Here is a 23265-nt window from a genome sequence, read left to right on the forward strand (position 1 = left end):
AGAGGAGCTCTTGACTTGACAGCTAGAGGGATGCAATAGAAAGAGCTGCAACCTCTGCCAGACATGGCAAAGGTGAGTGGGATATTGTTTCCATTGCTGATGATTGCAGGAAGGACTGTAAGGATGGAAAGTCTGGTGTTTGCCATGGGCAGGGAAACACATCTGGTTTTCATTTTCCCTTTCTCTTTGAGTGCCAGATAAAGAGCAGAGTGTGCCCTCACCTTGGAACTCTCCTGCCCTCTTCTGCTGAGATGGAGAAATGTTCCAGCTTCTAGAAGGAAATCAGGACAAAGATATGTAATGAAAATAAGTCCAGGCTGGCTGTCCTTGTGGGCATCAGCTGCTGGCATCTGCATTGCTGCTGCCATGAGCATGGCAAAGCAGGTAAAAGATTGCTTTTCCTTGTGTGACACAGGAGCTCTTGACTTGAAAGCTAGAGGGATGCAATAGAAAGAGCTGCAACCTCTGCCAGACATGGCAAAGGTGAGTGGGATGTTGTTTCAATTAGTGCTGATGTCAGGAAGGACTGTAAGGATGGAAAGGCTGGTGTTTGCCATGGGCTGGGAAACACATCAGGTTTTCATTTTCTCTTTCTATTTGAGTGCCAGATAAAGAGCAGAGTGTGCCCTCACCTTGGACCCATCCTGCCCTCTGCTGCTCAGAGGGAGAAATGTCCAAGCTTCTAGAAGGAAATCAGGACAAAGACATGTAATGAAAATAAGTCCAGGCTGGCTGTCCTTGTGGGCATCAGCTGCTGGCATCTGCATTGCTGCTGCCATGAGCATGGCACAGCAGGTAAAATACTGCTTTTCTTTGTGTGACAGAGGAGCTCTTGACTTGACAGCTAGAGGGATGCAATAGAAAGAGCTGCAACCTCTGCCAGACATGGCAAAGGTGAGTGGGATATTGTTTCCATTGCTGATGATTGCAGGAAGGACTGTAAGGATGGAAAGTCTGGTGTTTGCCATGGGCAGGGAAACACATCTGGTTTTCATTTTCCCTTTCTCTTTGAGTGCCAGATAAAGAGCAGAGTGTGCCCTCACCTTGGAACTCTCCTGCCCTCTTCTGCTGAGATGGAGAAATGTTCCAGCTTCTAGAAGGAAATCAGGACAAAGATATGTAATGAAAATAAGTCCAGGCTGGCTGTCCTTGTGGGCATCAGCTGCTGGCATCTGCATTGCTGCTGCCATGAGCATGGCACAGCAGGTAAAAGATTGCTTTTCCTTGTGTGACACAGGAGCTCTTGACTTGAAAGCTAGAGGGATGCAATAGAAAGAGCTGCAACCTCTGCCAGACATGGCAAAGGTGAGTGGGATGTTGTTTCAATTAGTGCTGATGTCAGGAAGGACTGTAAGGATGGAAAGGCTGGTGTTTGCCATGGGCTGGGAAACACATCAGGTTTTCATTTTCTCTTTCTATTTGAGTGCCAGATAAAGAGCAGAGTGTGCCCTCACCTTGGACCCATCCTGCCCTCTGCTGCTGAGATGGTGAAATGTCCCAGCTTCTAGAAGGACATCAGGACAAGGAAAGGTAATGAAAATAAGTCCAGGCTGGCTGTCCTTGTGGGCATCAGCTGCTGGCATCTGGACTTCTGCTGCCATGAGCATGGCACAGCAGGTAAAAGATTGCTTTTCCTTGTGTGACACAGGAGCTCTTGACTTGACAGCTAGAGGGATGCAATAGAAAGAGCTGCAACCTCTGCCAGACATGGCAAAGGTGAGTGGGATGTTGTTTCAATTAGTGCTGATGTCAGGAAGGACTGGAAGGATGGAAAGGCTGGTGTTTGCCATGGGCAGGGAAACACAGCTGGTTTTCATTTTCTCTTTCTCTTTGAGTGCCAGATAAAGAGCAGAGTGTGCCCTCACCTTGGACCCATCCTGCCCTCTGCTGCTCAGAGGGAGAAATGTCCAAGCTTCTAGAAGGAAATCAGGACAAAGACATGTAATGAAAATAAGTCCAGGCTGGCTGTCCTTGTGGGCATCAGCTGCTGGCATCTGCATTGCTGCTGCCATGAGCATGGCACAGCAGGTAAAATACTGCTTTTCTTTGTGTGACAGAGGAGCTCTTGACTTGACAGCTAGAGGGATGCAATAGAAAGAGCTGCAACCTCTGCCAGACATGGCAAAGGTGAGTGGGATATTGTTTCCATTGCTGATGATTGCAGGAAGGACTGTAAGGATGGAAAGTCTGGTGTTTGCCATGGGCAGGGAAACACATCTGGTTTTCATTTTCCCTTTCTCTTTGAGTGCCAGATAAAGAGCAGAGTGTGCCCTCACCTTGGAACTCTCCTGCCCTCTTCTGCTGAGATGGAGAAATGTTCCAGCTTCTAGAAGGAAATCAGGACAAAGATATGTAATGAAAATAAGTCCAGGCTGGCTGTCCTTGTGGGCATCAGCTGCTGGCATCTGCATTGCTGCTGCCATGAGCATGGCAAAGCAGGTAAAAGATTGCTTTTCCTTGTGTGACACAGGAGCTCTTGACTTGAAAGCTAGAGGGATGCAATAGAAAGAGCTGCAACCTCTGCCAGACATGGCAAAGGTGAGTGGGATGTTGTTTCAATTAGTGCTGATGTCAGGAAGGACTGTAAGGATGGAAAGGCTGGTGTTTGCCATGGGCTGGGAAACACATCAGGTTTTCATTTTCTCTTTCTATTTGAGTGCCAGATAAAGAGCAGAGTGTGCCCTCACCTTGGACCCCTCCTGCCCTCTTCTGCTGAGATGGAGAAATGTTCCAGCTTCTAGAAGGAAATCAGGACAAAGATATGTAATGAAAATAAGTCCAGGCTGACTGTCCTTGTGGGCATCAGCTGCTGGCATCTGCATTGCTGCTGCCATGAGTATGGCACAGCAGGTAAAAGATTGCTTTTCGTTGTGTGACACAGGAGCTCTTGAGTTGACAGCTAGAGGGATGCAATAGAAAGAGCTGCAACCTCTGCCAGACATGGCAGTGGTGAGTGGGATGTTGTTTCAATTAGTGCTGATGTCAGGAAGGACTGTAAGGATGGAAAGGCTGGTGTTTGCCATGGGCAGGGAAACACATCTGGTTTTCATTTTCTCTTTGTGTACAGAAAAAGAGCAGAGTGTGCCCTCACTTTGGACCCATCCTGCCCTCTTCTGCTGAGATGGAGAAATGTTCCAGCTTCTAGAAGGACATCAGTATAAAGATGTGCAATGAAAATAAGTCCAGGCTGGCTGTCCTTGTGGGCATCAGCTGCTGGCATCTGCATTGCTGCTGCCATGAGCATGGCACAGCAGGTAAAAGATTGCTTTTCCTTGTGTGACACAGGAGCTCTTGACTTGAAAGCTAGAGGGATGCAATAGAAAGAGCTGCAACCTCTGCCAGACATGGCAAAGGTGAGTGGGATGTTGTTTCCATTGCTGATGATTGCAGGAAGGACTGTAAGGATGGAAAGGCTGGTGTTTGCCATGGGCTGGGAAACACATATTGTTTTCATTTTCTCTTTCTCTTTGAGTGCCAGATAAAGAGCAGAGTGTGCCCTCACCTTGGACCCCTCCTGCCCTCTGCTGCTGAGATGGAGAAATGTTACAGCTTCTAGAAGGACATCAGGACAAGGACATGTAATGAAAATAAGTCCAGGCTGGCTGTCCTTGTGGGCATCAGCTGCTGGCATCTGCATTGCTGCTGCCATGAGCATGGCACAGCAGGTAAAAGATTGCTTTTCGTTGTGTGACACAGGAGCTCTTGACTTGACAGCTAGAGGGATGCAATAGAAAGAGCTGCAACCTCTGCCAGACATGGCAAAGGTGAGTGGGAAGTTGTTTCAGTTGCTGCTGATGTCAGGAAGGACTGTAAGGATGGAAAGGCTGGTGTTTGCCATGGGCAGGGAAACACATCTGTTTTTCATTTTCTATTTCTCTTTGAGTGCCAGTTAAAGAGCAGAGTGTGCCCTCACCTTGGACCCATCCTGCCCTCTTCTGCTGAGATGGAGAAATGTTACAGCTTGTAGAAGGACATCAGGACAAGGATATGTGATGAAAATAAGTCCAGGCTGGCTGTCCTTGTGGGCATCAGCTGCTGGCATCTGCATTGCTGCTGCCATGAGCATGGCACAGCAGGTAAAAGATTGCTTTTCGTTGTGTGACACAGGAGCTCTTGACAGCTAGAGGGATGCAATAGAAAGAGCTGCAACCTCTGCCAGACATGGCAAAGGTGAGTGGGATGTTGTTTCAGTTGCTGCTAATGTCAGGAAGGACTGTAAGGATGGAAAGTCTGGTGTTTGCCATAGGCAGGGAAACACATCTGGTTTTCATTTACTCTTTGTGTTCCAGAAAAAGAGGAGAGTGTGCCCTCACCTTTGGACCCATCCTGCCCTCTTCTGCTGAGATGGAAAAATGTTCCAGCTTCTAGAAGGACATCAGTATAAAGATGTGCAATGAAAATAAGTCCAGGCTGGCTGTCCTTGTGGGCATCAGCTGCTGGCATCTGCATTGCTGCTGCCATGAGCATGGCACAGCAGGTAAAAGATTGCTTTTCCTTGTGTGACACAGGAGCTCTTGACTTGACAGCTAGAGGGATGCAATAGAAAGAGCTGCAACCTCTGCCAGACATGGCAAGGGTGAGTGGGATGTTGTTTCCATTGCTGATGATGTCAGGAAGGACTGTAAGGATGGAAAGGCTGGTGTTTGCCATGGGCAGGGAAACACATCTGTTTTTCATTTTCTATTTCTATTTGAGTGCCAGATAAAGAGCAGAGTGTGCCCTCACCTTGGACCCCTCCTGCCCTCTTCTGCTGAGATGGAGAAATGTTCCAGCTTCTAGAAGGAAATCAGGACAAAGATATGTAATGAAAATAAGTCCAGGCTGACTGTCCTTGTGGGCATCAGCTGCTGGCATCTGCATTGCTGCTGCCATGAGTATGGCACAGCAGGTAAAAGATTGCTTTTCGTTGTGTGACACAGGAGCTCTTGAGTTGACAGCTAGAGGGATGCAATAGAAAGAGCTGCAACCTCTGCCAGACATGGCAGTGGTGAGTGGGATGTTGTTTCAATTAGTGCTGATGTCAGGAAGGACTGTAAGGATGGAAAGGCTGGTGTTTGCCATGGGCAGGGAAACACATCTGGTTTTCATTTTCTCTTTGTGTACAGAAAAAGAGCAGAGTGTGCCCTCACTTTGGACCCATCCTGCCCTCTTCTGCTGAGATGGAGAAATGTTCCAGCTTCTAGAAGGACATCAGTATAAAGATGTGCAATGAAAATAAGTCCAGGCTGGCTGTCCTTGTGGGCATCAGCTGCTGGCATCTGCATTGCTGCTGCCATGAGCATGGCACAGCAGGTAAAAGATTGCTTTTCCTTGTGTGACACAGGAGCTCTTGACTTGAAAGCTAGAGGGATGCAATAGAAAGAGCTGCAACCTCTGCCAGACATGGCAAAGGTGAGTGGGATGTTGTTTCCATTGCTGATGATTGCAGGAAGGACTGTAAGGATGGAAAGGCTGGTGTTTGCCATGGGCTGGGAAACACATATTGTTTTCATTTTCTCTTTCTCTTTGAGTGCCAGTTAAAGAGCAGAGTGTGCCCTCACCTTGGACCCATCCTGCCCTCTTCTGCTGAGATGGAGAAATGTTACAGCTTGTAGAAGGACATCAGGACAAGGATATGTGATGAAAATAAGTCCAGGCTGGCTGTCCTTGTGGGCATCAGCTGCTGGCATCTGCATTGCTGCTGCCATGAGCATGGCACAGCAGGTAAAAGATTGCTTTTCGTTGTGTGACACAGGAGCTCTTGACAGCTAGAGGGATGCAATAGAAAGAGCTGCAACCTCTGCCAGACATGGCAAAGGTGAGTGGGATGTTGTTTCAGTTGCTGCTAATGTCAGGAAGGACTGTAAGGATGGAAAGTCTGGTGTTTGCCATGGGCAGGGAAACACATCTGGTTTTCATTTTCTCTTTGTGTTCCAGAAAAAGAGGAGAGTGTGCCCTCACCTTGGACCCATCCTGCCCTCTTCTGCTGAGATGGAAAAATGTTCCAGCTTCTAGAAGGACATCAGTATAAAGATGTGCAATGAAAATAAGTCCAGGCTGGCTGTCCTTGTGGGCATCAGCTGCTGGCATCTGCATTGCTGCTGCCATGAGCATGGCACAGCAGGTAAAAGATTGCTTTTCCTTGTGTGACACAGGAGCTCTTGACTTGACAGCTAGAGGGATGCAATAGAAAGAGCTGCAACCTCTGCCAGACATGGCAAAGGTGAGTGGGAAGTTGTTTCAGTTGCTGCTGATGTCAGGAAGGACTGTAAGGATGGAAAGGCTGGTGTTTGCCATGGGCAGGGAAACACATCTGTTTTTCATTTTCTATTTCTCTTTGAGTGCCAGTTAAAGAGCAGAGTGTGCCCTCACCTTGGACCCATCCTGCCCTCTTCTGCTGAGATGGAGAAATGTTACAGCTTGTAGAAGGACATCAGGACAAGGATATGTGATGAAAATAAGTCCAGGCTGGCTGTCCTTGTGGGCATCAGCTGCTGGCATCTGCATTGCTGCTGCCATGAGCATGGCACAGCAGGTAAAAGATTGCTTTTCGTTGTGTGACACAGGAGCTCTTGACAGCTAGAGGGATGCAATAGAAAGAGCTGCAACCTCTGCCAGACATGGCAAAGGTGAGTGGGATGTTGTTTCAGTTGCTGCTAATGTCAGGAAGGACTGTAAGGATGGAAAGTCTGGTGTTTGCCATGGGCAGGGAAACACATCTGGTTTTCATTTTCCCTTTCTCTTTGAGTGCCAGATAAAGAGCAGAGTGTGCCCTCACCTTGGAACTCTCCTGCCCTCTTCTGCTGAGATGGAGAAATGTTCCAGCTTCTAGAAGGAAATCAGGACAAAGATATGTAATGAAAATAAGTCCAGGCTGGCTGTCCTTGTGGGCATCAGCTGCTGGCATCTGCATTGCTGCTGCCATGAGCATGGCAAAGCAGGTAAAAGATTGCTTTTCCTTGTGTGACACAGGAGCTCTTGACTTGAAAGCTAGAGGGATGCAATAGAAAGAGCTGCAACCTCTGCCAGACATGGCAAAGGTGAGTGGGATGTTGTTTCAATTAGTGCTGATGTCAGGAAGGACTGTAAGGATGGAAAGGCTGGTGTTTGCCATGGGCTGGGAAACACATCAGGTTTTCATTTTCTCTTTCTATTTGAGTGCCAGATAAAGAGCAGAGTGTGCCCTCACCTTGGACCCCTCCTGCCCTCTTCTGCTGAGATGGAGAAATGTTCCAGCTTCTAGAAGGAAATCAGGACAAAGATATGTAATGAAAATAAGTCCAGGCTGACTGTCCTTGTGGGCATCAGCTGCTGGCATCTGCATTGCTGCTGCCATGAGTATGGCACAGCAGGTAAAAGATTGCTTTTCGTTGTGTGACACAGGAGCTCTTGAGTTGACAGCTAGAGGGATGCAATAGAAAGAGCTGCAACCTCTGCCAGACATGGCAGTGGTGAGTGGGATGTTGTTTCAATTAGTGCTGATGTCAGGAAGGACTGTAAGGATGGAAAGGCTGGTGTTTGCCATGGGCAGGGAAACACATCTGGTTTTCATTTTCTCTTTGTGTACAGAAAAAGAGCAGAGTGTGCCCTCACTTTGGACCCATCCTGCCCTCTTCTGCTGAGATGGAGAAATGTTCCAGCTTCTAGAAGGACATCAGTATAAAGATGTGCAATGAAAATAAGTCCAGGCTGGCTGTCCTTGTGGGCATCAGCTGCTGGCATCTGCATTGCTGCTGCCATGAGCATGGCACAGCAGGTAAAAGATTGCTTTTCCTTGTGTGACACAGGAGCTCTTGACTTGAAAGCTAGAGGGATGCAATAGAAAGAGCTGCAACCTCTGCCAGACATGGCAAAGGTGAGTGGGATGTTGTTTCCATTGCTGATGATTGCAGGAAGGACTGTAAGGATGGAAAGGCTGGTGTTTGCCATGGGCTGGGAAACACATATTGTTTTCATTTTCTCTTTCTCTTTGAGTGCCAGATAAAGAGCAGAGTGTGCCCTCACCTTGGACCCCTCCTGCCCTCTGCTGCTGAGATGGAGAAATGTTACAGCTTCTAGAAGGACATCAGGACAAGGACATGTAATGAAAATAAGTCCAGGCTGGCTGTCCTTGTGGGCATCAGCTGCTGGCATCTGCATTGCTGCTGCCATGAGCATGGCACAGCAGGTAAAAGATTGCTTTTCGTTGTGTGACACAGGAGCTCTTGACTTGACAGCTAGAGGGATGCAATAGAAAGAGCTGCAACCTCTGCCAGACATGGCAAAGGTGAGTGGGAAGTTGTTTCAGTTGCTGCTGATGTCAGGAAGGACTGTAAGGATGGAAAGGCTGGTGTTTGCCATGGGCAGGGAAACACATCTGTTTTTCATTTTCTATTTCTCTTTGAGTGCCAGTTAAAGAGCAGAGTGTGCCCTCACCTTGGACCCATCCTGCCCTCTTCTGCTGAGATGGAGAAATGTTACAGCTTGTAGAAGGACATCAGGACAAGGATATGTGATGAAAATAAGTCCAGGCTGGCTGTCCTTGTGGGCATCAGCTGCTGGCATCTGCATTGCTGCTGCCATGAGCATAGCACAGCAGGTAAAAGATTGCTTTTCGTTGTGTGACACAGGAGCTCTTGACAGCTAGAGGGATGCAATAGAAAGAGCTGCAACCTCTGCCAGACATGGCAAAGGTGAGTGGGATGTTGTTTCAGTTGCTGCTAATGTCAGGAAGGACTGTAAGGATGGAAAGTCTGGTGTTTGCCATGGGCAGGGAAACACATCTGGTTTTCATTTTCTCTTTGTGTTCCAGAAAAAGAGGAGAGTGTGCCCTCACCTTGGACCCATCCTGCCCTCTTCTGCTGAGATGGAAAAATGTTCCAGCTTCTAGAAGGACATCAGTATAAAGATGTGCAATGAAAATAAGTCCAGGCTGGCTGTCCTTGTGGGCATCAGCTGCTGGCATCTGCATTGCTGCTGCCATGAGCATGGCACAGCAGGTAAAAGATTGCTTTTCCTTGTGTGACACAGGAGCTCTTGACTTGACAGCTAGAGGGATGCAATAGAAAGAGCTGCAACCTCTGCCAGACATGGCAAAGGTGAGTGGGAAGTTGTTTCAGTTGCTGCTGATGTCAGGAAGGACTGTAAGGATGGAAAGGCTGGTGTTTGCCATGGGCAGGGAAACACATCTGTTTTTCATTTTCTATTTCTCTTTGAGTGCCAGTTAAAGAGCAGAGTGTGCCCTCACCTTGGACCCCTCCTGCCCTCTTCTGCTGAGATGGAGAAATGTTACAGCTTGTAGAAGGACATCAGGACAAGGATATGTGATGAAAATAAGTCCAGGCTGGCTGTCCTTGTGGGCATCAGCTGCTGGCATCTGCATTGCTGCTGCCATGAGCATGGCACAGCAGGTAAAAGATTGCTTTTCGTTGTGTGACACAGGAGCTCTTGACAGCTAGAGGGATGCAATAGAAAGAGCTGCAACCTCTGCCAGACATGGCAAAGGTGAGTGGGATGTTGTTTCAGTTGCTGCTAATGTCAGGAAGGACTGTAAGGATGGAAAGTCTGGTGTTTGCCATGGGCAGGGAAACACATCTGGTTTTCATTTTCTCTTTGTGTTCCAGAAAAAGAGGAGAGTGTGCCCTCACCTTGGACCCATCCTGCCCTCTTCTGCTGAGATGGAAAAATGTTCCAGCTTCTAGAAGGACATCAGTATAAAGATGTGCAATGAAAATAAGTCCAGGCTGGCTGTCCTTGTGGGCATCAGCTGCTGGCATCTGCATTGCTGCTGCCATGAGCATGGCACAGCAGGTAAAAGATTGCTTTTCCTTGTGTGACACAGGAGCTCTTGACTTGACAGCTAGAGGGATGCAATAGAAAGAGCTGCAACCTCTGCCAGACATGGCAAAGGTGAGTGGGATGTTGTTTCCATTGCTGATGATTGCAGGAAGGACTGTAAGGATATAAATGCTGGTGTTTGCCATGGGCTGGGAAACACATATTGTTTTCATTTTCTCTTTCTCTTTGAGTGCCAGATAAAGAGCAGAGTGTGCCCTCACCTTGGACCCATCCTGCCCTCTTCTGCTGAGATGGAGAAATGTTACAGCTTCTAGAAGGACATCAGTACAAAGATATGTAATGAAAATAAGTCCAGGCTGGCTGTCCTTGTGGGCATCAGCTGCTGGCATCTGCATTGCTGCTGCCATGAGCATGGCACAGCAGGTAAAAGATTGCTTTTCCTTGTGTGACACAGGAGCTCTTGACTTGAAAGCTAGAGGGATGCAATAGAAAGAGCTGCAACCTCAGCCAGACATGGCAAAGGTGAGAGGGATGTTGTTTCAATTAGTGCTGATGTCAGGAAGGACTTTAAGGATGGAAAGGCTGGTGTTTGCCATGGGCAGGGAAACACATCTGGTTTTCATTTTCTCTTTGTGTGCCAGGAAAAGAGCAGAGTATGCCCTCACCTTGGACCCCTCCTGCCCTCTTCTGCTGAGATGGAGAAATGTTACAGCTTCTAGAAGGACATCAGGACAAGGATATGTAATGAAAATAATCCAGGCTGGCTGTCCTTGTGGGCATCAGCTGCTGGCATCTGCATTGGTGCTGCCATGAGCATGGCAAAGCAGGTAAAAGATTGCTTTTCCTTGTGTGACACAGGAGCTCTTGACTTGAAAGCTAGAGGGATGCAATAGAAAGAGCTGCAACCTCTGCCAGACATGGCAAAGGTGAGTGGGATGTTGTTTCAATGAGTGCTGATGTCAGGAAGGCCTGTAAGGATGGAAAGGCTGGTGTTTGCCATGGGCAGGGAAACACATCTGGTTTTCATTTTCTCTTTGTGTACAGAAAAAGAGCAGAGTGTGCCCTCACTTTGGACCCCTCCTGCCCTCTTCTGCTGAGATGGAGAAATGTTCCAGCTTCTAGAAGGACATCAGTATAAAGATGTGCAATGAAAATAAGTCCAGGCTGGCTGTCCTTGTGGGCATCAGCTGCTGGCATCTGCATTGCTGCTGCCATGAGCATGGCACAGCAGGTAAAAGATTGCTTTTCCTTGTGTGACACAGGAGCTCTTGACTTGAAAGCTAGAGGGATGCAATAGAAAGAGCTGCAACCTCTGCCAGACATGGCAAAGGTGAGTGGGAAGTTGTTTCAGTTGCTGATGATGTCAGGAAGGACTGTAAGGATGGAAAGGCTGGTGTTTGCCATGGGCAGGGAAACACATCTGTTTTTCATTTTCTATTTCTCTTTGAGTGCCAGTTAAAGAGCAGAGTGTGCCCTCACCTTGGACCCCTCCTGCCCTCTTCTGCTGAGATGGAGAAATGTTCCAGCTTGTAGAAGGACATCAGGACAAGGATATGTGATGAAAATAAGTCCAGGCTGGCTGTCCTTGTGGGCATCAGCTGCTGGCATCTGGACTTCTGCTGCCATGAGCATGGCACAGCAGGTAAAAGATTGCTTTTCGTTGTGTGACACAGGAGCTCTTGACTTGACAGCTAGAGGGATGCAATAGAAAGAGCTGCAACCTCTGCCAGACATGGCAAAGGTGAGTGGGATGTTGTTTCCATTGCTGATGATGTCAGGAGGACTGTAAGGATGGAAAGGCTGGTGTTTGCCATGGGTGGGGAAACACATCTGGTTTTCATTTTCTCTTTCTCTTTGAGTGCCAGATAAAGAGCAGAGTGTGCCCTCACATTGGACCCATCCTGCCCTCTTCTGCTGAGATGGAGAAATGTTACAGCTTCTAGAAGGACATCAGGACAAAGATATGTAATGAAAATAAGTCCAGGCTGGCTGTCCTTGTGGGCATCAGCTGCTGGCATCTGCATTGCTGCTGCCATGAGCATGGCACAGCAGGTAAAAGATTGCTTTTCCTTGTGTGACACAGGAGCTCTTGACTTGAAAGCTAGAGGGATGCAATAGAAAGAGCTGCAACCTCAGCCAGACATGGCAAAGGTGAGTGGGATGTTGTTTCAATTAGTGCTGATGTCAGGAGGACTGTAAGGATGGAAAGGCTGGTGTTTGCCATGGGTGGGGAAACACATCTGGTTTTCATTTTCTCTTTCTCTTTGAGTGCCAGATAAAGAGCAGAGTGTGCCCTCACATTGGACCCATCCTGCCCTCTTCTGCTGAGATGGAGAAATATCCAAGCTTCAAGAAGGACATCAGGACAAAGATATGTAATGAAAATAAGTCCAGGCTGGCTGTCCTAGTGGGCATCAGATGCTTGCATCTGCATTGCTGCTGCCATGAGCATGGCAAAGGAGGTAAAAGATTGCTTTTCCTTGTGTGAAAGAGGAGCTCTTGACTTGACAGCTAGAGGGATGTAATAGAAAGAGCTGCAACCTCTTCCAGACATGGCAGTGGTGAGTGGGATGTTGTTTCAATTAGTGCTGATGTCAGGAAGGACTGTAAGGATGGAAAGGCTGGTGTTTGCCATGGGCAGGGAAACACATCTGGTTTTCATCTTCCCTTTGGGTGGCAGAAAAAGAGGAGAGCTTGCCTGCAACTTGGAACTCTCTTGCCCTCTGCTGCTCAGAGGGAGAAATGTTCCAGCTACTAGAAGGACATCAGGACAAAGATATGTAATGAAAATAAGTCCAGGCTGGCTGTCCTTGTGGGCATCAGCTGCTGGCATCTGCATTGCTGCTGCCATGAGCATGGCAAAGCAGGTAAAAGATTGCTTTTCCTTGTGTGACACAGGAGCTCTTGACTTGACAGCTAGAGGGATGCAATAGAAAGAGCTGCAACCTCTGCCAGACATGGCAAAGGTGAGTGGGATGTTGTTTCAATTACTGCTGAAGTCAGGAAGACTGTAAGGATGGAAAGTCTGGTGTTTGCCATGGGCAGGGAAACACATCTGGTTTTCATTTTCTCTTTCTCTTTGAGTGCCAGATAAACAGGGGAGAGTGTGCCTGCAACTTGGACCCCTCCTGCCCTCATCTGCTGAGATGGTGAAATGTTCCAGCTTCTAGAAGGACATCAGGACAAAGATATGTAATGAAAATAAGTCCAGGCTGGCTGTCCTTGTGGGCATCAGCTGCTGGCATCTGCATTGGTGCTTCCATGAGCATGGCAAAGCAGATAAAAGATTGCTTTTCCTTGTGTGACACAGGAGGTCTTGACTTGAAAGCTAGAGGGATGCAATAGAAAGAGCTGCAACCTCTGCCAGACATGGCAAAGGTGAGTGGGATGTTGTTTCCATTGCTGATGATTGCAGGAAGGACTGGAAGGATGGAAAGGCTGGTGTTTGCCATGGGCTGGGAAACACATATTGTTTTCATTTTCTCTTTCTCTTTGAAAGCCAGATAAAGAGCAGAGTGTGCCCTCACCTTGGACCCATCCTGCCCTCTGCTGCTGAGATGGAGAAATGTTACAGCTTCTAGAAGGACATCAGGACAAGGACATGTAATGAAAATAAGTCCAGGCTGGCTGTCCTTGTGGGCATCAGCTGCTGGCATCTGCATTGCTGCTGCCATGAGCATGGCACAGCAGGTAAAAGATTGCTTTTCGTTGTGTGACACAGGAGCTCTTGACTTGACAGCTAGAGGGATGCAATAGAAAGAGCTGCAACCTCTGTCAGACATGGCAAAGGTGAGTTGGAAGTTGTTTCAGTTGCTGCTGATGTCAGGAAGGACTGTAAGGATGGAAAGGCTGGTGTTTGCCATGGGCAGGGAAACACATCTGTTTTTCATTTTCTATTTCTCTTTGAGTGCCAGTTAAAGAGCAGAGTGTGCCCTCACCTTGGACCCATCCTGCCCTCTTCTGCTGAGATGGAGAAATGTTACAGCTTGTAGAAGGACATCAGGACAAGGATATGTGATGAAAATAAGTCCAGGCTGGCTGTCCTTGTGGGCATCAGCTGCTGGCATCTGCATTGCTGCTGCCATGAGCATGGCACAGCAGGTAAAAGATTGCTTTTCGTTGTGTGACACAGGAGCTCTTGACAGCTAGAGGGATGCAATAGAAAGAGCTGCAACCTCTGCCAGACATGGCAAAGGTGAGTGGGATGTTGTTTCCATTGCTGATGATTGCAGGAAGGACTGTAAGGATGGAAAGTCTGGTGTTTGCCATGGGCTGGGAAACACATCAGGTTTTCATTTTCTCTTTCTATTTGAGTGCCAGATAAAGAGCAGAGTGTGCCCTCACCTTGGACCCCTCCTGCCCTCTTGTGCTGAGATGGAGAAATGTTACAGCTTCTAGAAGGACATCAGGACAAGGATATGTAATGAAAATAATCCAGGCTGGCTGTCCTTGTGGGCATCAGCTGCTGGCATCTGCATTGCTGCTGCCATGAGCATGGCACACGAGGTAAAAGATTGCTTTTCCTTGTGTGACACAGGAGCTCTTGACTTGAAAGCTAGAGGGATGCAATAGAAAGAGCTGCAACCTCTGCCAGACATGGCAAAGGTGAGTGGGATGTTGTTTCAGTTGCTGATGATGTCAGGAAGGACTGTAAGGATGGAAAGGCTGGTGTTTGCCATGGGCAGGGAAACACATCTGTTTTTCATTTTCTATTTCTCTTTGAGTGCCAGTTAAAGAGCAGAGTGTGCCCTCACCTTGGACCCCTCCTGCCCTCTTCTGCTGAGATGGAGAAATGTTCCAGCTTCTAGAAGGACATCAGGACAAAGACATGTAATGAAAATAAGTCCAGGCTGGCTGTCCTTGTGGGCATCAGCTGCTGGCATCTGCATTGCTGCTGCCATGAGCATGGCACAGCAGGTAAAAGATTGCTTTTCCTTGTGTGACACAGGAGCTCTTGACTTGACAGCTAGAGGGATGCAATAGAAAGAGCTGCAACCTCTGCCAGACATGGCAAAGGTGAGTGGGAAGTTGTTTCAGTTGCTGCTGATGTCAGGAAGGACTGTAAGGATGGAAAGGCTGGTGTTTGCCATGGGCAGGGAAACACATCTGGTTTTCATTTTCTCTTTGTGTTCCAGAAAAAGAGGAGAGTGTGCCCTCACCTTGGACCCATCCTGCCCTCTTCTGCTGAGATGGAAAAATGTTCCAGCTTCTAGAAGGACATCAGTATAAAGATGTGCAATGAAAATAAGTCCAGGCTGGCTGTCCTTGTGGGCATCAGCTGCTGGCATCTGCATTGCTGCTGCCATGAGCATGGCACAGCAGGTAAAAGATTGCTTTTCGTTGTGTGACACAGGAGCTCTTGACAGCTAGAGGGATGCAATAGAAAGAGCTGCAACCTCTGCCAGACATGGCAAAGGTGAGTGGGATGTTGTTTCCATTGCTGATGATTGCAGGAAGGACTGTAAGGATGGAAAGTCTGGTGTTTGCCATGGGCAGGGAAACACATCAGGTTTTCATTTTCTCTTTCTATTTGAGTGCCAGATAAAGAGCAGAGTGTGCCCTCACCTTGGACCCCTCCTGCCCTCTTGTGCTGAGATGGAGAAATGTTACAGCTTCTAGAAGGACATCAGGACAAGGATATGTAATGAAAATAATCCAGGCTGGCTGTCCTTGTGGGCATCAGCTGCTGGCATCTGCATTGCTGCTGCCATGAGCATGGCACACGAGGTAAAAGATTGCTTTTCGTTGTGTGACACAGGAGCTCTTGACTTGACAGCTAGAGGGATGCAATAGAAAGAGCTGCAACCTCTGCCAGACATGGCAAAGGTGAGTGGGAAGTTGTTTCAGTTGCTGCTGATGTCAGGAAGGACTGTAAGGATGGAAAGGCTGGTGTTTGCCATGGGCTGGGAAACACATATTGTTTTCATTTTCTCTTTCTCTTTGAGTGCCAGATAAAGAGCAGAGTGTGCCCTCACCTTGGACCCATCCTGCCCTCTTCTGCTGAGATGGAGAAATGTTACAGCTTCTAGAAGGACATCAGTTCAAAGATATGTAATGAAAATAAGTCCAGGCTGGCTGTCCTTGTGGGCATCAGCTGCTGGCATCTGCATTGCTGCTGCCATGAGCATGGCACAGCAGGTAAAAGATTGCTTTTCCTTGTGTGACACAGGAGCTCTTGACTTGAAAGCTAGAGGGATGCAATAGAAAGAGCTGCAACCTCAGCCAGACATGGCAAAGGTGAGTGGGATGTTGTTTCAGTTAGTGCTGATGTCAGGAGGACTGTAAGGATGGAAAGGCTGGTGTTTGCCATGGGTGGGGAAACACATCTGGTTTTCATTTTCTCTTTCTCTTTGAGTGCCAGATAAAGAGCAGAGTGTGCCCTCACATTGGACCCATCCTGCCCTCTTCTGCTGAGATGGAGAAATATCCAAGCTTCAAGAAGGACATCAGGACAAAGATATGTAATGAAAATAAGTCCAGGCTGGCTGTCCTAGTGGACATCAGATGCTTGCATCTGCATTGCTGCTGCCATGAGCATGGCAAAGGAGGTAAAAGATTGCTTTTCCTTGTGTGACACGGGAGCTCTTGTCTTGAAAGCTAGAGGGATGCAATAGAAAGAGCTGCAACCTCTGCCAGACATGGCAAAGGTGAGTGGGATGTTGTTTCAATTAGTGCTGATGTCAGGAGGACTGTAAGGATGGAAAGGCTGGTGTTTGCCATGGGCTTGGAAACACATCTGGTTTTCATCTTCCCTTTGGGTGGCAGAAAAAGAGGAGAGCTTGCCTGCAACTTGGAACTCTCTTGCCCTCTGCTGCTCAGAGGGAGAAATGTTCCAGCTACTAGAAGGACATCAGGACAAAGATATGTAATGAAAATAAGTCCAGGCTGGCTGTCCTTGTGGGCATCAGCTGCTGGCATCTGCATTGCTGCTGCCATGAGCATGGCACAGCAGGTAAAAGATTGCTTTTCCTTGTGTGACACAGGAGCTCTTGACTTGACAGCTAGAGGGATGCAATAGAAAGAGCTGCAACCTCTGCCAGACATGGCAAAGGTGAGTGGGATGTTGTTTCAATTACTGCTGAAGTCAGGAAGACTGTAAGGATGGAAAGTCTGGTGTTTGCCATGGGCAGGGAAACACATCTGGTTTTCATTTTCTCTTTCTCTTTGAGTGCCAGATAAACAGGGGAGAGTGTGCCTGCAACTTGGACCCCTCCTGCCCTCTTCTGCTGAGATGGTGAAATGTTCCAGCTTCTAGAAGGACATCAGGACAAAGATATGTAATGAAAATAAGTCCAGGCTGGCTGTCCTTGTGGGCATCAGCTGCTGGCATCTGCATTGGTGCTGCCATGAGCATGGCAAAGCAGATAAAAGATTGCTTTTCCTTGTGTGACACAGGAGCTCTTGACTTGAAAGCTAGAGGGATGCAATAGAAAGAGCTGCAACCTCTGCCAGACATGGCAAAGGTGAGTGGGATGTTGTTTCAATTAGTGCTGATGTCAGGAGGACTGTAAGGATGGAAAGGCTGGTGTTTGCCATGGGCTTGGAAACACATCTGGTTTTCATCTTCCCTTTGTGTGCCAGAAAAAGAGGAGAGTGTGCCGGCAACTTGGAACTCTCTTGCCCTCTGCTGCTCAGAGGGAGAAATGTTCCAGCTACTAGAAGGACATCAGGTCAAAGATATGTAATGAAAATAAGTCCAGGCTGGCTGTCCTTGTGGGCATCAGCTGCTGGCATCTGCATTGCTGCTGCCATGAGCATGGCACAGCAGGTAAAAGATTGCTTTTCCTTGTGTGACAGAGGAGCTCTTGACTTGACAGCTAGAGGGATGTAATAGAAAGAGCTGCAACCTCTGCCAGACATGGCAGTTGTGGTTGGGATGTTGTTTCAATGAGTGCTGATGGCAGGAAGGACTGTAAGGATGGAAAGTCTGGTGTTTGCCATGGGCAGGGAAACATATCTGGTTTTCATGTTCTCTTTCTATTTGTGTGCCAGATAAACAGGGGAGAGTGTGTCCTCACCTTGGACCCCTCCTGCCCTCTGCTGCTCATAGGGAGAAATGTCCCAGCTTCTAGAAGGACATCAGGACAAAGATATGAAATGAAAATAAGTCCAGGCTGGCTGTCCTTGTGGGCATCAGCTGCTGGCATCTGCATTGCTGCTGCCATGAGGATGGCACAGCAGGTAAAAGATTGCTTTTCCTTGTGTGACACAGGAGCTCTTGACTTGACAGCTAGAGGGATGTAATAGAGCTGCAACCTCTGCCAGACATGGCAAAGGTGAGTGGGATGTTGTTTCCATTGCTGCTGATGGCAGGAAGGACTGTAAGGATGGAAAGGCTGGTGTTTGCCATGGGCAGGGAAACACATCTGGTTTTCATCTTCTCTTTGTGTGCCAGAAAAAGAGGAGAGTGTGACTGCAACTTGGAACTCTCCTGCCCTCTTCTGCTGAGGTGGTGAAATATTCCAGCTTCTAGAAGGACATCAGGACAAGGATATGTAATGAAAATAAGTCCAGGCTGGCTGTCCTTGTGGGCATCAGCTGCTGGCATCTGCATTGCTGCTGCCATGAGCATGGCACAGCAGGTAAAAGATTTCTTTTCCTTGTGTGACACAGGAGCTCTTGACTTGAAAGGTAGAGGGATGCAATAGAAAGAGCTGCAATCTCTGCCAGACATGGCAAAGGTGAGTGGGATGTTGTTTCAATTAGTGCTGATGTCAGGAAGGACTGTAAGGATGGAAAGGCTGGTGTTTGCCATGGGCAGGGAAACCCATCTGGTTTTCATCTTCTCTTTGTGTGCCAGCAAAAGAGGAGAGTGTGCCTGCAACTTGGATCCCTCCTGCCCTCTTCTGCTGAGATGGAGAAATGTGCAAGCTTCTAGAAGGACATCAGGACAAAGATATGTAATGAAAATAAGTCCAGGCTGGCTGTCCTTGTGGGCATCAGCTGCTGGCATCTGCATTGCTGCTGCCATGAGCATGGCAAAGCAGGTAAAAATTGCTTTTCCTTGTGTGACACAGGAGCTCTTGACTTGAAAGCTAGAGGGATGCAATAGAAAGAGCTGCAACCTCTGCCAGACATGGCAAAGGTGAGTGGGATGTTGTTTCAATTAGTGCTGATGTCAGGAAGGACTGTAAGGATGGAATAAACAGCCTTCCCCAGACAGGGCATCGCTGTCCTGAAAGCTCTGAATTCAGTGCTGAAGACCGAATTATTGGCCAGGTATCAATCTAACACCGAATTTGTTTGCCAGAGGAGATGAGGGCTGTGGTTCCCATCATTTCAGTAATTCTGAGTAACTTTCTGTTTGCCTTTAGCAAGGTCTGCTGTAACAATCCTGGTATCTGGAATGTCTGTCTGGAATCATTGTGAGGGTCTGAGATCCTATTTTTTTCTTTCTGGAGGGACCAGTGAAATGAAAATTCAGACATGTAAGGAATAAACACAATTCATAGGCCTTTCTGATCAGAGTGGAGTCACTTCTTTTATTCAGAATCACAGATTCATCGAATTTTCTAATTTGTATTTGTGAACCTCAATTTCACAACACCAAGAGGTTATTCTAGCTTTGGTATCTTGCAACTTTGTATATAACTCCATAACTGTAACCATAGATTTCTAGGAGCATGGAGATGGAGAAATTCATCTTCCTGTAATTCTCTGTACTGCAGCCCCGTGGTTGTCAACACCTAATGCAATATTGAAATTTCAGTTGAGAAATTGAAAGCTGTCCCTAACAAAAAAACATCTGGATTTGTTATTGAAATCACACTGAGGATCAATGAATCCAAATGCTTCTAGCATAACCACGATTACAGGCAGTGTTTAGACAAGCTCTTACAGGAAAACCATGAACACAAGGCTAAAGAGAGACTAAGTGATGCACTCTGCAGGAATACTCATGGAAGTCTTCACAGTGCAGGAGTCTGATCTGATTACAGATGCTGTGCTTTAAGTACCCCTTATCATATCTTTTTTTTCACTGTTGTGCAGGGGTTGGACTCAGTGATCTCTGGAGGCTGGAGATGCTGTTTGCTAATGGAAGATGGAGATAGGAAAAGCAAGTAAAAGGCATGCTGTGCATAGCCACCACATGGCATCTGCACCATTTCCCCCTGCACAAAGGAGGAGCAGCTCACAAGCTTGGCCTGGGCCAGGGAAGGGAGCAGACAAACATCTGGACCGACCCCAAACGAGCTGGTTCTGCAGGTTGGGTGTCTTCTGCTGCTTGTCTCACATCCTGCTGCTCAGCGGTAGATTTGTTCCTGCTCAGTGCTAACAGGAAACTCACACAGCATTTCTGTTTCAGCTGTGCCAACGCTTTGATCCCTTGCTGCTTGGATGGGGCGTTTGAAGAAGGATGCCTGTGCTGATGTCCAGCCAGGCTTTGGGGATGAGTCTCCACACCAGGGTCCGTCTGACAGGACTGAGGGTTGGGGATCCAGCCAGGTCGAGTCCAGCGTGCTTTGCTCTTGTTCTTAGTGCTTGTTTTTGCTTAGGAGGGCAGGAGGTGAACCCCGTGAACCAATGCCTGCAGACGGGGTTTGCAGAGAAAGAGGTCCTGCAGGCCTTGTGTGACAGCCACGGAGCTGCAGCGAGGCTGCATCAGTGTAAAACACCAGAGATCCACGGAGGTGTGAAGGGGAGCTGCGGGCTGCAGTCACGCAGGAAGGGATGTGCATGCTTGGGGTTTGGTTGTTGTGTGTGTGTTAAGTGACTGTGATACCACTGCTGGGTCAGTGTGAGTGTACGGAACAAGTGTGACAGCCTTTTTGATGGAGTCCTGTGAAAGGAGTCCTATGGACTTGAGATCCAACTATCAGCCCGTGGGCATCATCCAGGAGTTGGGGTAGGGGATGAGGCAAGGGAAGTTGGGCTGAGAAAGGGATAAAGCAGTCTGGCAGTAGTTCTGTGTTTCTCCCATCTCCTCCTTTATTTCCTTCCAGGTGAAATAGATGGGTGCTGCAACATGCCCTTGAATGTAACAAAACCCACTCTAGTGTGGATTTGACATGGGCCCAGCACTGCAAGGTACGCTGCTGGGAGGAAGCGTCCATCTGGCTGAGGGCAGGAAGGCCCTCCAGAGGGATGCACTGAGGCCAGTTGTGCGAGGCTCAACAAGAGCAAGCGCCAGGTCCTGCGCTTTGGTCATGACGACCCCGTGCCAGCTTCTCCAGGATTTGGCTGGGGTAGAATTCCAAGCAGCCCCTGATTCCAGAACGTTGGGCTGGGCTGTTGGAATCTTCTGCCCTTGTGACTGGTCTTGCCTCCCCACCCTGTGCGTCGTGGTGGAGCAGCCTGGTGGCCCTCAGTGATGTCATAAGGGCTAGAATGAGGGGAGGAGCAGTGCGTGCTGCGTCCCTTCATTGGAGCGCTGGAGCTCTGACTGAGCAGCTCGCTTGTTGCACTTGTGCACCGACTGCGTCCCTTTGTCTTCACACCGTCCTGTGCAGCACCTTGTAGGTAAGCTGAGACAGTGTGGGAGAGACGGGGGGACAGTGAGTGCTGAGAACTGCTGGCTGGCGGAGCTCATAGGATCACATTATCTCCATCAGCAGAGGGGTGGCCATGAGGGACAGGGAGGTGATCGTCCCCCCCTGCTCTGCTCTTGTGAGGCCCCAGCTGCAGTACAGTGTCCAGAAAGACAGGGAGCTGTTGGAGAGGGTCCAGAGGCGAGCCACAGAGATGATCAGGGGACAGGAGCACCTCCCCTGCAAAGACAGGCTGAGGGAGCTGGGCTTGTTCAGCCTGGAGAAATGAAGGCTGCGGGGTGACCTCATGGCAGCCTTCAGTACCTAAAGGGAGCCTAAAAAGAGGAGGGGAATCAACTCTTTGAAAGGGTAGATAACAGCAGGACAAGGGGAAATGGTTTTAAGTTGAAAACTTAAGTTTTTAAGTTGAGGGAGGGCAGATTTTGGTTTTTCCCTTGTAGTCTTTGCTAAACCGTGGAAGCAAACTGACCTGCTCTTTCTCTCTCCTCTCTCCACCCTCTGCCTGCTTCCCTGCTGCAGCTTTTGCTCGTGGAAGATCAGAGCAAAGTGACAAGGAACGGCTGCGGATTCATGAGATTTCTCTCCCTCGTTCTGATCTCTTGCCAGGTACCTGCCATGGTTTGTCCCCCCACATGCTTTAGCAGCCCGTGACGCCCCGTGTTTAGTAACACAGCCTCATCCAGCTTTGATGGGACGCTGGTCACGTGTGGGTTTTCTCCACGTGCTCTGCAGCTCAGCCCTCAGAAGGATGCTGTCTGTGGTGCTGTGACCAGCTGGTCTACAGGAAACCAATCCCTTAGGCAAAGAGTCCCAGCCCCAGCTTGTGCAGAGCTGCACAGCATCACCAGGGACACCAGCAGGCGTGCTTGGGCTGTGTGAGTGTGCCCGACAGCTGTAGGGAGCACAGCAGAGATGTGAACAGAGAACATAAAAGTGTGTTTCTTTTCAGTTCCAGCTTGTCACACCTACGCTGATGGCTGTGGCGTGCAGCGAGATCAGCTGTGGGCCTGACCTGGCATGGACAGAGGTAGAGTATGAAGCTCTGATTGGTCTTTGTTCCCTGACTGCAGCCAGCAGAGTGAGCCGCAGATGTGCTCTCCTGCTTTCCAAGAGAGCTCCTCTGTGGCAAGACAATATTGCACGCGTGGCAAGTTTATAAAAGTACCAGAGCCATCTCGGCTGTGGTGTTTGTCCTCTACTGACTTTTCCCTTGAAATGGCTGCAGAAACAACAATCATTCTCTGCTCTGTCTGGCCTCGCTGTTGGTTGGACTGCTCAAGAGAGCTGCTTGGTGCTTGCAATGGCACTGTTTGCACCTTGTAACTGCAGCCGTAGCTTTGGTTTCCCTCTTCACGGTCTCCTAGCATCTTAAACAGCCAGCCTTCCTGCACAAAGAGCGCAGGAAAGGAGGGGGCAAAATGGACAAGGCCACCTGTCTGCGTCAGTGCCATTGCTGATTGGTCTGGGTGGGGAGAGATGCATCTTTGCATTGCCTGGCGTGTGCCTGCTGCACACCAGGGAGAGAAACAGCCGTTATTAGACTTGCAGTTCCTTCTGAAGTGCCCATGATAAGGACCGAGTGCATTTCCTGCAGCTTTCTCTGCAGATGTGCTCCTCACCTTGAAATCCTCCTTGTTGGTTCCCAGCTCCTCACCGTGGCCTGTGCTCTCTGTTTCAGACTGAGAACAAGGGGAAGCCCCTGCTGGACCATGAGGTGGCACCTGTGAATGTTCCAGCTATTGCTGCTGCCCATGCTATTAAGAGATACGTTGCCCAGGCAGCGGATGAACTCTCCTTTGAGGTAAGCAGTTCAAGGCGTTCCTTGTTGCTCAATTTTACAATGGCAAATGCCTTCAGAGCTGCACTGGTGCAAGTGCTCTCATGCTCTGCGATGTTTGGCAGTGCAGAAGAATGCAGTCATTTGAGCTGTGCTTTCCTCCCAGCCGTGCTGAAGCTGGGATTGACACTGCAATCTCTTGCAGGTGGGAGACATCATCTGTGTCATCGACATGCCACCAAA

The 23265-nt window shown here is 48.6% G+C and overlaps 2 long non-coding RNA genes across 2 annotated transcripts; both read left to right on the forward strand.

Moving 5' to 3' along the window:
* The first annotated feature begins 17462 nt into the window (after positions 1-17462).
* Positions 17463-19473, forward strand: LOC149912465 (uncharacterized). The gene is made up of 3 exons (XR_016462002.1): positions 17463-18032; positions 18152-18437; positions 18557-19473. It is a non-coding gene; the product is annotated as an uncharacterized LOC149912465 (long non-coding RNA).
* Positions 19474-21095: 1622 nt separating this feature from the next.
* On the forward strand, positions 21096-23012 carry LOC149912466 (uncharacterized). Its single transcript, XR_016461606.1, has 4 exons — positions 21096-21216; positions 21765-21851; positions 22195-22272; positions 22924-23012. It is a non-coding gene; the product is annotated as an uncharacterized LOC149912466 (long non-coding RNA).
* The last annotated feature ends 253 nt before the right edge of the window (positions 23013-23265 follow it).

The sequence above is a fragment of the Phasianus colchicus genome, chromosome Z (assembly GCF_987193195.1).
Source record: "Phasianus colchicus chromosome Z, bPhaCol1.hap1.1, whole genome shotgun sequence".
Classification (NCBI taxonomy): domain Eukaryota; kingdom Metazoa; phylum Chordata; class Aves; order Galliformes; family Phasianidae; genus Phasianus; species Phasianus colchicus.